This window comes from Trachurus japonicus, chromosome 19 (assembly GCF_045865225.1).
Source record: "Trachurus japonicus isolate A0001 chromosome 19, Traja_1.0".
Classification (NCBI taxonomy): Eukaryota; Metazoa; Chordata; class Actinopteri; order Carangiformes; family Carangidae; genus Trachurus; species Trachurus japonicus.
The window spans coordinates 9,849,665-9,867,819 of NC_140925.1; the positions used below are offsets into that span (position 1 = coordinate 9,849,665).

At 43.1% G+C, this 18,155-nt stretch overlaps 1 protein-coding gene across 1 annotated transcript in view; it reads right to left on the reverse strand.

The window, feature by feature from the left end:
* usp54b (ubiquitin specific peptidase 54b) overlaps nucleotides 1–16,829 on the reverse strand; it is a 76,657-nt gene extending 59,828 nt beyond the window's left edge. The window contains exon 1 of the mRNA XM_085762094.1: nucleotides 16,742–16,829. The gene's annotated coding sequence lies outside the window, so the exon portion shown is untranslated. The remainder of the gene's footprint in view (nucleotides 1–16,741) is intronic.
* Between the last annotated feature and the right edge of the window lie 1,326 nt (nucleotides 16,830–18,155).

The window sequence follows — 18,155 nt, forward strand, 5'->3', positions numbered from 1 at the left end:
TGTTAGCAAACAAAAACTTCAAACGCTTTTAGGGATTAAAAAGTACCCACTGCTGCCAAACTCGTCCCACTCTCACTGATTACGACACACTGGATGTTTCAGGGCAACTAAAGAAGGTAAAACGTGGAGGAAGGAGAGGTAGCTACTAGCTAGCCATCTTTAGTGATGGCTAGCTAACACTACTGACTTAGCCTCGCCCAGAAAATAAGTCTGATTATCATACAGTATATGTGCAGCATGTGTGGGGATACGGTTATGCTTAAAATAGTCTTTGTATTGCATAAGAGGATTACAGCAGCTGACTTTTAAAATGCATTAGTCAATAATTTTGTTAAAGAGTCACTTATGGCCAACTTTCTTAATCAGACAATTCCCACTGCACACAAAGTTAGCAACTAGCTTTAAAGAGAGAGAGAGAGAGAGAGGGAGAGAAAATCTAATAAATGCTGTTTGCTATTGTTCCTCTCTTTCCCCCAAAAGGCCCCAACAAAAAAATTGATTACTGCAGCTTTAAGTGTGTAGGTTTGATGGCATTTGCATCATAAATCGAGATCATCAGCGTCACATGAACACAACAGTGCTAGTCGGGGTAACATTGCATCAGTGATATGACACTGGGGCCGCTCGGAGAAATCTGTTATGTCATTTTATAATCAGTACTTAGGGACTTTATCTGGAGCTTATGCTGGTGCAGCATCACTGTGCACTGTTTCCGAATGAGTGTGTGTGAGATGTGGGGGGGGGAAATGAGGCAGTCAGTGTGTGTGTGTGTTTGTCACCAGACAGTATGTGTGTGTGTGTGTGTGTGTGTGTGGGTGCGTGGGTGTGTGTACATGAAGTTGCGTAACACCACAGGGCAGTAACTAACAAATCCGCAGTGCCCCTCCACCCCCCAACCCCCCCGCCTCCTCCTCTCTCCCTGCCTTCCCCTATAGCTTCCCCACTTTTTGGCAAAGCTCCCTCGCCTGGTTGTCGGGTTGCGTTGCCGCCACAGCACACACACACACACACACACACACACACACACACCCCCTTGGCGAAAGGCCAGAGGGCGCAGGGATGCTGCGGCGGCGAGCAGGCAGGCAAGCAGCGTGGGCTGTCACCATGGTGATGGCCACACGGGACTGGGGTGGCGAGGTGGGGTGATGAGGGGGTGGGACGGACGGAGGTAGAGAGGGGACATCGTGACAAGTGAAAAGCATCAGTGCGAATATGAAAGGAAACATTATGCAACAGTTAGAGAGCAGAAAATGCAACGTCAGTTCATACTTGTCACACAGTCTATCTATCTATCTGTCTATCCATCTATCTATCTATGTATGTATCTATCTAAGATCTATCTATCTATCTATCTATCTATCTATCTATCTGTCTATCTATCTATCTATCTATCTATCTATCTGTCTATCCATCTATCTGTCTATCTATCTATGTATGTATCTATCTATCTATCTGTCTGTCTATCTGTCTGTCTATCTATCTATCTATCTATCTATCTATCTATCTATCTGTCTGTCTATCTGTCTGTCTATCTGTCTGTCTATCTATCTATCTATCTATCTATCTATCTATCTATCTGTCTGTCTGTCTATCTGTCTGTCTGTCTGTCTGTCTGTCTGTCTGTCTATCTATCTATCTATCTATCCATCCATCCATCCATCCATCTATCTATCTATCTATCTGTCTATCTATCTGTCTGTCTGTCTATCTATCTATCTATCTATCTATCTATCTATCTATCCATCCATCCATCCATCCATCCATCCATCTATCCATCCATCTACCATCCATCTATCTATCCATCCATCTACCCATCCATCTATCTATCCATCCATCTACCATCCATCTATCTATCCATCCATCTATCCATCTACCCATCTATCTATCCATCCATCCATCCATCTATCCATCTATCTATCAATCTACCCATCCATCCATCCATCCATCCATCTATCCATCTATCCATCTACCCATCTATCTATCCATCCATCCATCTATCCATCTATCCATCCATCTATCCATCTATCCATCTACCCATCTATCTATCCATCCATCCATCTATCTATCTATCCATCCATACCCATCCATCTATCCATCCATCTACCCATCTATCTATCCATCCATCCATCTACCCATCTATCTATCCATCCATCTACCATCCATCTATCTATCCATCCATCTATCCATCCAACTACCCATCTATCCATCCGTCCATCTACCCATCTATCTATCCATCCATCTACCATCCATCCATCTATCCATCCATCCATCCATCTACCCATCTATCTATCCATCCATCTACCATCCATCCATCTATCCATCTATCTATCCATCTACCCATCTATCTATCCATCCATCTACCATCCATCCATCTATCCATCTATCTATCCATCTACCCATCTATCTATCCATCCATCTACCATCCATCCATCTATCTATCCATCTACCCATCTATCTATCCATCCATCTATCCATCCATCCATCCATCTATCCATCCATCCATCCATCTACCCATCTATCTATCCATCCATCTACCATCCATCCATCTATCCATCTATCTATCCATCTACCCATCTATCTATCCATCCATCTATCCATCCATCCATCCATCCATCCATCCATCTATCCATCTACACGAAAAAGCAGAAATCCAGGTTCAATACATTCATCCATAAACAAACAAATCCAAATTACCAGAGGATTTATAAAAGGATTTGGCTGGCATGCCCATGTGTGCCATTTCTCCTCCACAGCATCCTGAGCATACAGTGTGTGTGTGTGTGTGTGTGTGTGTGTGTGTGTGTGTGTGTGTGTGTGTGTGTGTGTGTGTGTGTGTGTGTGTGTGTGTGTGTGTGTGTGTGTCTCCCGCTGAGTCTGTGCAGTGTGTGATCACACATCCCCTCGCCTTCTCTGACTGCACCTTACAGCCACACACACACACACACACAACCAAGATCGCTCTGGCAAGCCCTCGCACAAGCGCTGTTTATGTGCCCTGTATGCGTGCGTGTGTGTGTGTGTGTGTGTGTTAGTGCGTGTGTGTCCCCACATCTTCGGCTAGTTACCATGGAAATAGGCCAAGCAGCAGGCACGCGGGGGAAAAGCCGAACCATGTGATTTAACAGAGAGACACACTGTGCTGCACTGGTTGAGAAAACGCACACAGACACACACACATATGAACGAACACACACATGCACACACACACACACATGGGGCTGGCGAGTGATGATGATGTGTATTGATGGTGGAGAGTTCCTGGAAGCCAGAGTGAGTCAAGGCACAAGTCAATCAAACTCCCTGACCCTGCGCTGGCAGGCATAAGGAGACGAGGACCGGTGGTCTGAGCCCAGACGGCGACCACACACCCAGGACGGCTCCACGTGTGATGCTGAGGCGAGGACGCCGTCTGTGTCTGTGTATCCAGGCACAGACACGGCACAGAGATCAGTCCCAGCTTGACTTGAGACAGAGATATCGGGTTATGTTGTAATAATTATGACTTAAGTGTAGGTTAAAAAAAGCCTAAATTATTTCTTATTAAAAAATCTCAAGTGTCTCTTCTTCCCAGAAACAAATGTTCTGGTTAATTCACAGACCTCGGTGTCGACAGTTTTCATTGGAAATACTTTCGACTTGAGAAGCGGTCTCTATAAAAACAGCTGACATCATGCTCTGTGGACTTTTAAATGTCATTTTCTCCACAAACAACATTCCTCTCGCATCCATTGTCCCGCAGTGGAGGAACAACTCATGCAGTGCGTTTACTTGTGCGGACTTGAGTATCCTGGATCGGATTTTTATCCCGTTTTTGTGTTTGTGCAATGTGCAATGTAAACATCATATCCCAATTTCAGTTTTTGAGAAACCCAGTTTTGCTACCCGGAGAACTCCAAAAGAAAACAGGATACTGTGGCATGTATACGCCTTATTCCGGTTTATGGATAACTTGAATTAGCCATATTTGCAACGCGATTTTAAAATTTAAAAGTGGCAGCCCCGCAAGAAGCCACAGTGATCTCCTTTTGACAGATTGATCAAAATTGCCACGGTTTGTGTTGTAAAAAGTAAACACCACAAGCGCCTGCACAAATTAGATGCAATTGTCAGAAAACGGTAAACTATTTATCATGTAAACAGGGATATGAATGACCAGGTTTCTCTATGTTCATGTAAACGCAGTATCTTGAATATGATCAGAACTTCAGACTTCCCCCTAAATTAAAATTTGAGATGGAGCAAGTACATTTTTTCACCTAGTTGCGCATGTGCAACCGGTAATTTTGACGTTGCCTAAGCGAACAATGGATGCATACTTTCTTCCTGGTAACCCTAAATGCACCAGAGGCAAATCCTGATTTAGAGGATCATCATAAAAGTATTTATTAGTAACAATGTGAAATGTGAATATTTGCTTTGCAAGTCCAATTACAGTGTGCACCCCCAAATTTTCTGCTTGCGCCCCTAAAATCTTAAGTTACTGTGCGTCTAGTAAAATAAGTTAGTCTGGACCCCTGACCGAGATACTCAAGTCCATGTAAATGCACTGATGGACACGTACCACAGGTGCAAGTGAGGGAAATGTACTTTTCAATAATTTTGATGAGGCGACCTTTTGACCTTTTCAACTCCACAGACGTTTAGCGGGTTCATTATTACGGCTGCAGCGTTACTCAGAACCCACAGACCGGGGTTTTATATTCTAGTCACGACCGATAAGGGTTTCTAAACAGGTCAGTCTGAATTATATGGACATGTACTGTATAAAATCTATATTATGTAAAATGAAACCATGAATTTGAATACACTTAGCGCCAGAAAAAAAGGAACATGGCTCTTGTGATCGAGTGTTTTAAGGACCTGACAATATAATGCTTATCAGTGCAACACACACACACAGAAATTATAGCCTTAAAATGAACAGTCATTTAAATGCTGTTAGATGTTCTGCATATTTTTCTTAGTGTCAAGAAATCTCATGCACAGACCAACTGAGCGGCATCAATGGATTCATCCATAACAGCCATCGTCAGTATCTGTATATCCAGAAACTATTAAAGCACATAAACCTGTCACACTAGTTGCGTTTCCATTGTAGATTTGCACGACTTAGAAGCTATTTTTTTTTAAAGAAAAGTCGACAAAACGCAATTGTCATCAATGGTCTGTGTTTCTATTGAGTTACATGAATAAAGCAGAGTTTTTCTCCTCTCGTTACATCATTCAAATTAAATGTGTCGATGGATTTCCAGCAGATTGCCTCTGTGTTGGAACTGGCTCCCTGGGGTGTCATACGTCGAAAACCAAAACCTGTTTCAATTTTCTAAAATACTGCTTTGTCAAATCGTCTTTTTTTTTGTGTGTGTAATTCACAATTTCAATTTGCACATTAAGCAGGTAAAAGCGAACTGTTGCACAGGGTGATTCGTTGTTCATTTAGACTCAAACACACTCTTACTGCTGTAAATGATATAGTGGAATCAAATGTGTATTCATCCACCCTTGAAAGTAGTCCCCAGCAAAAGCTAAATTTACTCCTGTTTAAGATATGATTGATAAAAACAACAGTGCCAAACTTAATAATTTATGTCTTCCCTAGGGACCAATGAGATTGCATCACTGACAAGTAAGTTTTGGTCTTTTTGTGCGACTTTATCTTTTAAGAAGCGATACCATTCATTACACTAGCGCTGCATTAGACTATGTTAAATTTATAGCAGGTTCTTTCTTTTCAAATGACTTAAAAGTTACCAAAAAAATGGCTTATGAACAGACACATACAGAACATATAAATAAAAATGTGTAATGTCAAATGGGGTGGTGAAAGGTTTTATCTGACTCTTAAGGAAACACATTAGGGCTCAGACTCGTGAAAGTTAATGACCAGGAGGTGGTGGTTAGGTTTAACGCAGAGTTAAACTTCAAAGGTTTTGGGTTTGGATGTTAAATTTATATATTTTTTCTCCCCAGTTTATATCTAAATGGATGAGTGAGTCAGTGTGACGGCAGATGATGACTTCAGATGATCAATAAAAGCCAGGGAGGGCGCAGCTGGGAGCACTGGGCTGTTTTTACGTCACCACTGACACCACAGATACCACGACTACTTCAACTACTAACGTTGCAGTAGGCTACTAACAGTTCTGCATTTTCTCCTCCGTCATATCTGTCTGCGATGTTGCTTTTCCCATCTCTCCAGTATCAAAACTACTTCCCCCCCCCCCCCCCCCCCCCCGTCTGTCCTCTCCTCTATTTCTCAACTTTTCCTGGGCTCGTGACGTGTGACGTGCCGAACTTCAGAGAGGTTTTTATCTGATGACGGCATCTGAAGGATGGCTCAACGCCTATTTGGGCCCCCGGTGCAGCGTGACACCTCTCTGATCCGCAATCTCTGCGATTAATGTAAACATCCCGTGAAAAACATCCGTCCACATCCATCTGTTATTCCGCCGCCGCTCCGTCAGATCAACATTCGAGAGGAATGGCGCGACACATGACACCCAGATCAAGCATTTCATGCATTTTTCTGCCCCCCCCACCCCCACCCCAGTTCCCATCACATGTTTTTCAAGTTGTTTACTCTCTACCCTCTCTCTTCCTCCACCCATCCTTTCTTTCCATCTCTCGGCGCTTTGGAAAGAACATGAGACATTATTTCTCCTCGGGATTAGCTTTAGCCCGAAGCTGTTTTTGCTGAGGTCTGTATTGGAAGTGCCGGGTTTCCATCCAAGTATGCAAAGCAATGACGTATCAAAACGGAAAAGCTGAATGGGAATAACAAAATTTCCAAGCTGCTTTGCATCTTCCAAAAAGGTTTTTTTTGCACTGACGTAAACGGAAAGTATTTTCAGAAAGAGAAACAATTACCCAATAACTTGGTGTGAATAATAAAACATCAACACTTTGGTTTCTGGCTTGTGACCACTTGTGAGAAGTGAGACTGTTTCTACACTCAACCTGCCATCATAAAAACAAAAATACTGCATGTTCCTATGATTAACCATTGAACAATTATGGGTCTAAAATACACAATACAACTGGAGCATTCACGAGGTCAGACTCCGATGTTTGGGCGATATGGTTTGACGGGGTGAGGACTGTGAACTTTGTAGGCAAGTCCAGATCTTTCACACAAACCCAGAAAAAAAAACACACCTCCTAATGGACTTAAGTTGAAACAAATTGCTGCCATAAGTCTGAAACAAAACAGACAAAACAATCTCTCCACAAGATCTGATAGCATCTCATGGCATCACATGATCTCCCTCATCAGATGAACTTGCCAAATTGTTTTTTAATTTAAAGGTGTTGTTGGATATTTCTGCGCCCCCTTTGTCGGGGAACTTAGGACTTTTATGTTGGTACAGTAACTGCAAAACAATCTCACCATGAGATCCACTAATTGCTGACCTTCATCTTGCTCTTTTGTGAGCCAACGTGAGCCAACGTGACAAGACACAAAAATGGTCTTAAAAATAGAAATTTGGCATTTACAGTACAGTTCTGTTAAAACTGAGCTTGAGTGTGATATGTTGGAAAAAAAAAAAGCTCCGGAGCTGCTACTAAATGGACCGTGTGCTGAGATTGTTGCACTGCTGCTTCCAAGGTCAACAAGCTCAACTCATTAAACCTCATAACCTTTCCCCTCGACTGGAACGAAGAAGTAAATGTCAACAAAACTATGTGGAGAAGGGTGTCCACATACGTCTGGCCTGAAAAGATCTTCAGACCCAGGACGTCGTCCGCAGTTATCGTCCAAAAATCTGCATCTTTCCCACTTATTATGTCTCCTTGTTGATGATCCTCTATTTGTTTTTTTGCCTTTAGAGTTGGATGGAAAGAAAAATTGCTGTTGATTTCTCCGTTTTGGGTTTTGAATTTACTGTCACTGTGTCTCTCTTCCTCTTCCTCTATCGCTCTCTCTCTCTCTTTCCCCCGGCTGTGGCTTAGTGTGGCTCGGTGACAGTGACACCAGTGTCAAGCAAGCTGGACAAAGAGCTGATACTGTCCCTGAGGACAATGGGCTGTCTCTCACACCGTCTCCCTCCCACTCAGGCAAACATAAAGATGTGAAGTATATTTATACATCACTTTAAAATGAAAATAATAACAACAATCTTAATCTGTCTTTCTTCCACCTCTCTGTCTCGAGTTTTCCTCTCTCCCTCCAATTTACTTCATCGTCGTTCCCCGCCGTCGTCTCTCACTTTTCTTCCACTGACCTCCATTTTCCATTTTCATTCACTCTCTCCACTTTTTCCCCCCCATTTATCTCTGTCTTTTTTCCTTTCCGTTTCCGGAAAACTTGACTTCACATGCATGTGCTCACACTCTCTCTCTCTCTCTTTCTGTCTCACACACACTGTGGTTTTCCTGTAACTGGGTTATGTGTAACTTCAAATAGCCCTAGTTGACAATAGGGAGAACCCAGAGTTCATCCTCCCTCTGTGCTTCACTTTATCCCCTTTTGAATCTAGAGAGAAAATCTAAAAAGAACTTTATGTACGTATATATTTATATGTGTATGTGTGTGTACATGTGCACATATATAGGCACACATTACCAAGACTGAGATCTCTTTTTTTTTGCAAGCTTCAAGGTCATTTCCCCGCTCAGACTCTGTAGCATTACTAAAGTATACATATGAGAACACACACACACACACAGATAAGCCCATGCACGCACACAACGACACATGCACACGCACGCACGCACACACATGCACGCTATAACCTAGATGCAACCCATTATCACCATGGCACATGTGCAAACCCCAATCCTATTAGTAGAAAATAACAAGAGGGGTGAATATTTGCTTAATATTTAGGTTATTACATAAGCATCCTTATTTACGATGCATGGGAATCATGTGAGGTTTTTACGGTTTAGGTCAGAGTAGAAGGAGAGGAGGAGGAGGAGGAGGAGGAGGAGGAGGAGGAACAGGGTTTAGGGTGATGAGGAGATGGATGAAGGAAAAAGAAAAATAGAGGAAACAAGATTGGAGGAAAAGAAAAGCAGAGGGGTGCGAGCACAAGCAGAGAAAGGTTGAAGTAAAAGAAGGAAAACACATGGAAGAGAGGAAAATGGGAAAGGAGAGGAGGTCAGTGGAAAGTGAAAGAGCGAAGGAGAGGCAAGGAAAAAAGAGAGTGAAATAAGGGGAAAAGGATGAGAAAGAAAATGAAGGGAAGGGAAAAGAATAAAGGAAAGAAGAGAGAGAAAAAGGAAAACAGGGCACAATGCAACGGAGAAGAAATGAAAAGAGGGGATGAAAGAAAAAGATAGGATGAGGGGAGACAAAAAGACAGGAGAAGAGGGGAGAGAAGAGGAGAGGAGAGGAAAAGTGGGACATTAGATTGAATAACCAGCCGCACATCAAAGAAAGAAAAAGAGAAAGAGAAAGAGCGCTCCAGCGGATGATAAAGGTCAAAGGAGACATATAGTGCGAGTCTGCCTTTCTCTTCCTCTCCTCCTTCTTCACCCCCCCCCCCCCCTCTCCATCCCTCCATCCCTCATAATCCCATACATGCAGACCCAACCAGACCAAGACCACTTTAACTGAAATGCCAATGATAGATGAATCCCCTGGGAGACTGAGACACAAGCCAGGCTCAGTCACACACGACCACGTCCAGAGAGAGAGAAACGCTCGCAGGATTTAAACCAATTAAAGGGCAGAATATGAGTGAATTTAACAGACTTACATGCGCTTTAAACTGTTTCCTCCACACAACTGATTTGTCTACAAATAAATCAATGAGACACTGAGATTGATTGATTGATTGATTGTTTCCTCCAGATCAACACGGGATGTGTGTTTGGATTCTGCTGATACAACAAATTATTCTTATTTCCAACCGATAAATAGTTTTTTTTTAATCATAACAAATCCACACAATCTGCATGAGAAATAATGTGGCCAAAGAAAAGAATAAAAAGAAAAAACTCAAGAAGACCCAAAGTCAAATCCTTCATCCTCAGCTCTGAGGATGTTTTGGTCACGTGTCAAGTTGCCCGACACACAACATCACATAAATCGCCCTGATTGGTTTGACTGTTTAAATAATGCTAGTGGAGAAACACACACACACACACACACACACACACACCCCGCAAGTGAAGTCGCTCAGAGAGAGAAGAGGGAAGCCAGAGGGCTTTTCTAGCAGCGTGGAGCGAGGCTACAGGACAAGCTATTTTGCAGATAAAGGTAATGTGAGTTATACCTTCCAGGACAACGACACAATAAAAGCTCCCAAGGCCTCGGACAACAAGAATAACAACAGCACAGTACAGTAGCTACTGTACAGTGACGGCTCATGAAATATGGAAAACAGCAGTGTATATAAGGACACGTCATGTTGAATAAAGTGCAAACACAATGGCATGGAGTTTTTATGCTAAAACAAGGTTTAGCAGACACACACACACACACATACAAACTCAGGTGTTCATATGAACCATGTAGCACAAAAAAAAACCACCAAAGTATTTCATCTCCAAAAAGTAAAATTGATGATAAGTCCGATTTAAATGTCAAGGCGACATTTCAGCTCAGTTTGGAGGGTGGAGGTGAGATGCTGTAGCTGTGTGTGTGTGTGTGTGTGTGTGTGTGTGTGTGTATAGTTTATATTCATAATGTTGTGGGGACAAAAGCCTGCCTGACTGAGATTTAAAAAAAGACATCAAGTGTTTGTTTAAGAGTTAAAAATTGAATCTGGGTTCAAGTAAAACTCTGCCTAAAGGTTTATCTGTTTAAGTTAAAGGGGTAGTTCAACATTTTGGCAAATTCAGCAGAGATGCAAGCTGCTACAATGGAGGTGAAGGGTACAGGTCCCCTATCCCTCATCAAACTCATCAAATACACAATCCAACAACTACAAAACGCTCTGGTGGACAAGTTAAGTTGTGACTTTCACGTTCCCCATGCTATGAAATAATCACGTATAATTACACAACGACACACAAAGCAAATACTCTGAACTACCTGCGCTTTTGTAATCACTCCGCCCAGCAGCCGCGTCTGGAAAGTAGTTCCGGCTACGCATAACTCTGTCTCGTAATGTTACATGATTATCTCATATAGCGTGGTGAATGTGCAGGTCACAACTTGTCCACCAGAGCGTTTTGGAGTTGTTGGATTGTGTATTTGATGCAGTTTGATGAGGGACAGGGGACCGGTACCATTCACCTCCATTATATTCGCTGTGCAGCTCACGTCTCTGCCCCGCGGATCTCAAAACAACATGCTCTGATAGTTAAAGCAGAAGTAAGTGATATATTTGTGTTAATATAAGTCTTAAATAGTTATATCTTCCGACAGCAATCACTTACATAGAGTGTTTGGTCTGAAACACGGGTCTGTCAGTCCCTCTGCTCTGCTCTGAGCCAAAGAGAAAACATTTATCGTATCCTACAGTTTTTATCCAATGAGGAGAGAGAACGGCATGCAGGGCTGTGTGTGCAGCCAAGGAACGCCGTGAATGTGGTGACGTAGCGACGAGGACTGTTATGGTGCGTTCAAGGAAACTCGTATTTTTCCGACCGTGAAGTGGTACCAGTTCGATCTGGTACGAGTTCACCGGTCGGAAGTTACGAGTGGCCGTTATAGTGACTTTCACCGGTAAAACAGGTCGGAAAAACACGAGTGGGTTGCCTGGAACGCTACAAAGTCGTAAGTTGTGACTTGAAGCTGTAATTTACGATTTCAAAAGCCTGCCTGGAACGCAGCATTAGCGAAAGCGACCGGACCACTTACTTCTGCTTTAAAGGCAACGAACCTACTACTGCTATGACTATAGGGATAATGGCAATGGGGCAATTTTCCAAAATATTGAACTATCCCTTTAAGTTAAGAAGCGTGGTAGTGATAGATAAAGGCATCCGGAGTTAGTCCCCAGAAGAACCCAACAACCAACGTGTAGCCTATGTGCTGTTACACCTAATGAGGATGGCCACCCCGTTTTCCCTTCTTTCTTTCTTTCTTTCTTTCTTTCTTTTTCCCTAGTTGGAAATATTCACGTGTGTGCGCGCGCGTGAGGCACGCAGCAGAGGGCTGTGTCACCATCTCTAATAATGTGACGCCGGTACCACTTGTGCTGCCTGGCGGTGACGCGGGGCCAACGGTGAGGGGTGTGTAGGGGTGTGTGTGTGTGTGTGTGGGGAAGGGGAAGGGGAAGGGGAAGGGGAAGGGGAAGGGGACCAACCAATGTCATCAATCACGAGGATCGAAACCGCAACATTAAATCAATAGCGGGCCCCCGGGAAGCGATGACAGCGGAGCGTGAATCCGCCGACGGTAAAAAGAGGAGGGGGAGAGGGGGAGAGGGGTGTGTGGGGGGGTAGAGGGGGGGTCTGCGGTCTCTCGGCGCATCCATCAACAAGTCCACTCCACATATACGGTGTGTAATAACAACAAACAGTCCGCCGAGCACCGCACATCCAACACAGCACAACAACAACCCCATAATAGTGGCATGGCATGCTGCACCTGACTGGATGGATGATGGGACAGTGTGAACAATAGTAGCTACAGTAGCCTACAGTAACACCTGTAACTGAACTGAAGGAGAGAGAGAGAGGGGGAAATAAAAGAAAGAAAGAAAGAAAAATAGGCTACAACCCGGGATAAAATGTGATGAGATGCAAAACCGGGATCAAGTTGAGGGGAGAAGTAGCTACGCAGAGAGAGAGAGAGGGAAGGGAAGAAGGGAATTACCTACCGACCTACCGACCGACCGGTGCATGCACGACATGCTGCTGCTGCTGCTGCTGATGATGATGATGATGAGAGAGTAACGTAACGTAACGTAACGCTGATACAGATGAAGATGATGATGGAGATGGAGATGGAGATGGAGAGGATGACAGTCATCCTCAGGAGGAGACTGTCACGAGAGAACACGTTTGGAGGGGATCACATCTGGCCATGAACACGCTGATTGCCCCCCACCCCTTTACACACACACAACCACACACCCCCGGTTGCCCCCTCCCCTCCCCTCCCCTCCCCTCCCATAATCCCGGTCCACTCTCACCGTGTAAAAAAGTGCGTGTCCTGTCCTGTCCCGTGTCTCTGTGCCGCCGTCGCCGCCAGTCTCCGTCCGCTCGGCTCGCGTGTCCTACCGTGTGATTTAACGGAGAGAGGGAGATGATGATGAGGATGATGATGATGAGAGGAGGAGGAGGAGGAGGAGGAGGAGGGAGAAGCCGTGAGCGCATCCAGCCCCCACCACCACCACCACCATCACTAGGCTATAACACCACCACAACCACAGCCACAGCCACAACCACCGCCACCAGCGCCATCCAGCGCTCCGGTCGCCGCACGCCGCTCTCGCGATACCGTGCCATCTTTTCAGAGCTCGGTGTGCGCGAGCGTGTGTGTATGTGTATGTGTATGTGTATATGTGTGTATGTGTGTGTGTGACGTAGCGGTTTTGACAGGCCGGGGAGGCTATAGGTTTTTGCTGCTCAGCCCGATGCCGCCGCCTCCCGGGCACGAAGCGAAAAGAGGGTGGCAGAGGGGGACAGAGTCAGTAGCTACTCGACCCCAGGGCTTGAATAAGAGTAGGCTAAATACTACTGGTCAAAATTTACTCCGTTACAAGTAAAAGTATAGCTCAGTCGACATGTTACTCGAGTAAGAGTAAAATAAAGTATCCAAAAGTCCAAATTTACTTTAAGTAAAAGTAAGAGTAAGAGTAAATTTCTTATTTTTCACACGAATGAATTACTATATTTTTTTTCTACATGAATTTAAAGACGTTTTAACTCTTGTTTCTGAGAATTAACTCTTTGAAACCACCTGCACTGATGTGCTGCTTTTAGGGGTTAGGGTTTCCTTCTTTGACAAACAAAGCTTGTGTTCAATAGTATTTTAGAAAAAAAACAAAAAAAAAACAAACGAAGGCCATCATTAACACCTAAACAGAAAAAAACAAGGTTACAGTAGTCTAATGAAAAGCTGCTGTCAGCAACATGCACACAATGATGGGGTATAGCTAACTAGTAGAGCTACTTGTTGCCACACACACTTTATTTCACTATTTAGGCTGTATTCACACAGTTGTTATTTATTTATTTATTAATTATTTAGGTCCAACAGTTGCATTTTTGTCTATAGCCTTACAAACTGCACACCTTGTACACCGCCATACCCCACATGTGCAATACTTTCTTATGCCTTATACAACTGCCAACGCTGTTTAGCCTATATAATTTTATTCTATTCTTGTAAATAACTCATATTCCTGAAACATTTTGGTGTAGGCTATCACTATGTTTGTCTTACATCGTTTTTATATCTCTATATTTGCATATTCTTCTACTTTTTTACCTTGTATGTTACAAATGCTACTGTAACAACCAATTTTCCAATGTGTGGGATTAATAAACAGTCTATATCTTTACTGCTGCTCTTCTACATTTCAAAAGACAAGGATGGAGATTCATTGTTGACAGTAGGCTATATGCTTCCAGCTGGTTAGCAAAAATAAATAAATAAATCCCCAAAAAAGTGAAATTATCCTCAACTTTATGTAATTAGTAAATCATTTTTTATATTGCATAATTTAGGGAAGAAAGCTTTAACAACATCAAGTGCCTACTTCTCAGCAGTCATGTGAAACAGGTGGCATTCATGATGCCAACACTTCCTTCTAGACAAAAAGATATATTATAATCTAGAGAGCTTTGGTTAAGTCATAAAAAAAAAAGAAAGGAGCTGGTAAAATAAATTGAATGGGAACATTTTGCTCCACTGCATTTATTTCCTATCCACTAATCACTTTTTTTTAACAGAAAAAACATAAATCTCTATAAAATGTGATGCGTTCCTACAGCCTAGACTGAATAGATGATTAATTTGAAACCATCTTGGACATCATTTGTGCCATTTTAATAACGTAATAACACTAAACATGTCATGCTGTCTTGTTGAGACCTTCTTCCACCAGGACATGCGGGCGACATCTGTTTAGCTGCTGTCATTGGAGACCTGCCAGCACCAGTTTACTGTCACAGCCTGAACACACTGACTATTCATAGTGTAAGTGAGAGGTCATGGGGACACCTTTTAGTTTGGCAGTAAAGGTGCAAGAGAAAGGGAGAGAGTAAAAAAAGGTGTAATAAGCCGCATAAAACTGAGCTTTGCAGGTAAACTAATGCTTTTTGATTGTTAAAGGGATAGTTCAACATTTTGGCAAATTGGCCCATTGCCATAATCGCTATAGTCATAGCAGTAGGTTCGTTACCTTTAATTGTAGGTGTAAGCTATTTTCAGTACGGCGGAGCGCAGCAGCTGGCTGCTCAGAGCTACGCTATGGAGGCTAAGGGAATTTCTTGGTTTCCCTCATTAAACTCATCAAATTCAACATCCCAAAACTCCACAGCGCTTTTGTAGACAAGTTGTGACCTGCACAACCACCACGCTATGAGATAATGACGGAACGATACGAAACGGAGCCGTTTTCGAGGTAAATACAGGGTAAATACGGAGACTGCTTGCTGAAAAACTGTCCCTGAACGCAACGCGCATCAGCGGTTTTGTATGAATTTACCTCGAAAACGGCTCCGTTTCGTATCGTTCCGTCATTATCTCATAGCGTGGTGGTTGTGCAGCTCACAACTTGTCTACAAAAGCGCTGTGGAGTTTTGGGATGTTGTATTTGATGAGTTTAATGAGGGAAACCAAGAAATTCCCTTAGGCTCCATAGCGTAGCTCTGAGCAGCCAGCTGCTGCGCTCCGCTGTACTGAAAATAGCTTACACCTACAATTAAAGGTAACGAACCTACTGCTATGACTATAGCGATTATGGCAATGGGCCAATTTGCCAAAATGTTGAACTATCCCTTTAAGGAATTAAAAATGTGTTGTCTGTGTTACCACTTTACATAGATAATTCCTGCATTTTAGCACAACATCTTTTGCTGTGCCTAGTTCATGGTGTTTTCTGCAACTAACCCAACAACAGATCCTGACAATCCGCTTCCTGTTTACAACAGCACATCATGGTCCCCACTCTTTTTTGAAATAATTTTCCTTGACTTTTCCGTGACATTTTAACTATAGCTACTGTCTGACAGACATGTTATCACATCATACACTATCCTGTTTTTTTTCCCACAGTTGTAGGCTACCTTATTTTGTACATTTGTTTCTCTGTTTATTCCTCTCTCGCCCCCAGAAGTCTGATTTAAAGATGTGCAGTCCAAGGCTCTAACTTATCTATGAAATAATCAATGATAGTAAGGGCATTTTAGCAGATATTTGACCAATTTTAATTTCCAAAGTGATTTGTAAATAGTGATTAGTGGATAGGAAATAAATGCAGTGGAGCAAAATGTTCCCATTGAATTTATTTTACCAGCTCCTTTCTTGAATTTTCAATATGTTGCCCTTACTATGACATGTTTAGAAATTATGACAACAACTGTGTCAACTACTGCCAGTTTAAAGCTAACCAACAACACCAAGATGCTAGCCAGGCTAACGTTGTAATGTGTCTTATTTAGCTGTAGCCATCTTGGTGCACATTACAACACACTGGTCAGCTGAGTCTGGATATAATGACTGAGGCTCGGACATTTCCCCTCTCACCTGACACCATTGACTGTGCCTGACACCAACACCTTGTCAGTAGAGAGTGTGTGAGATAGCATTAGCACAACTGCTAACTAACACCGGTAGCCACTGGCAGTTAGAAGCTAACAACAAACAACACCACCAACGGACGACGGCACTTACCTGCCTAAAATGTCTTCCGGTCGCTGATTCGAGCCCAATAAACTCCCCAAAACTTCAGAGTTTGAGTTTTGACTGAAGCTCAAACATTAATTGTGAAGTATCTCCGATGTTTTCTCTGCCAATCTTTCCATTTAAAGTACCAAAGACGGTAGAGTGGGCGTGGCCTAACTATGATACTCACCGTTGGTGGGCGGGGTTTAAAGGTAGAGGGCGAATCCGTGTATCATTCGTTCAGTCGTTTTTCAAAATAAAACCAAAAATAAGAAAACGAAAAAAACAACTCTTTTTCTCAGTATTCGTTTCCAAAACTAAAATGAAAAACGGATAACGACTCGTGTTTTCAGTTTTCGATTTTATGCTCAAATGAATAATGGAAAAAAACGGATAACGATTAATTTCACTCGTAAACCGTGTAATAAGCAGGATAATGTATAGTTGGTCGGTTGTTATGGAGAAATAAACCCCTTCAGGTTCCGAACTAGGCTATACATTATCCCCTACTTTGCGGGCTCTAGCAGTAAAGGCAGAGACGGTCACTTCCAGATCACGGTCATTTCCGGATCAAGAAACGCTCGTTATCCGTTTATCATTATTCATTTGATCATAAAATTGAAAAGTGAAAAAACGAGTCGTTATCCGTTTTTCATTTTAGTTTTGGAAACTAATACTGAAAAAAAGAGTTGTTTTTTCGTTTTCTTATTTTTGGTTTTATTTTGAAAAACGAATGAACGAATGATACACGGAACGAATCATACACGGATTAAGGTGCAGACACACCAACTCCGGCAACGGACGTCAAGTCAACGGATCCCATTCATTGTCTATGCAGAGCAAGAGCTCCGGTCGCGCGGTGCATGATGGATCCGACACGTCCAGTTGACGGTCCAGTCGCCGTATGTGAATTTCCATAATCACGACTCCACTTCTACTTTATGCAAATTGGGTCCGTCTGACGGATGCAGCCGGCTCCAGAAACTTCGTTCAAACTATCAAACTAGGCCGTGTTGATCAAATGTGAATCAAGATTCTGTTACTGCACTACACATTTCCCGCCTCAAATGTTTTCAGAAACATACTTGAGTGTGTTGTTTAACTGTAAAATGAGATCGTTTGTGACCCGGCCACCATGTTGGAAACGGCAGAGCGAAACTCATGCTCCGCACCACGTCACACAGACCCGCCCACTCGCCGGTGCGGTCGGCGATTAGCTGCGTTGGGATCCGTCGCCGCCGGAGTTGGTGTGTCTGCACCATTAGGGCGTAGCTAATGCTGTGTTCGAGACAACTCGGAACTCGTGGCTTTCCACCTCCTACTTGAAGTGAAATCAAACGCCACCTCATGTCGGAGCTCCCACTCGGGAAAAGTCGGAGAAATAAAAATCTAATAGATCCATGAAATTTACCCTGACTTTCAG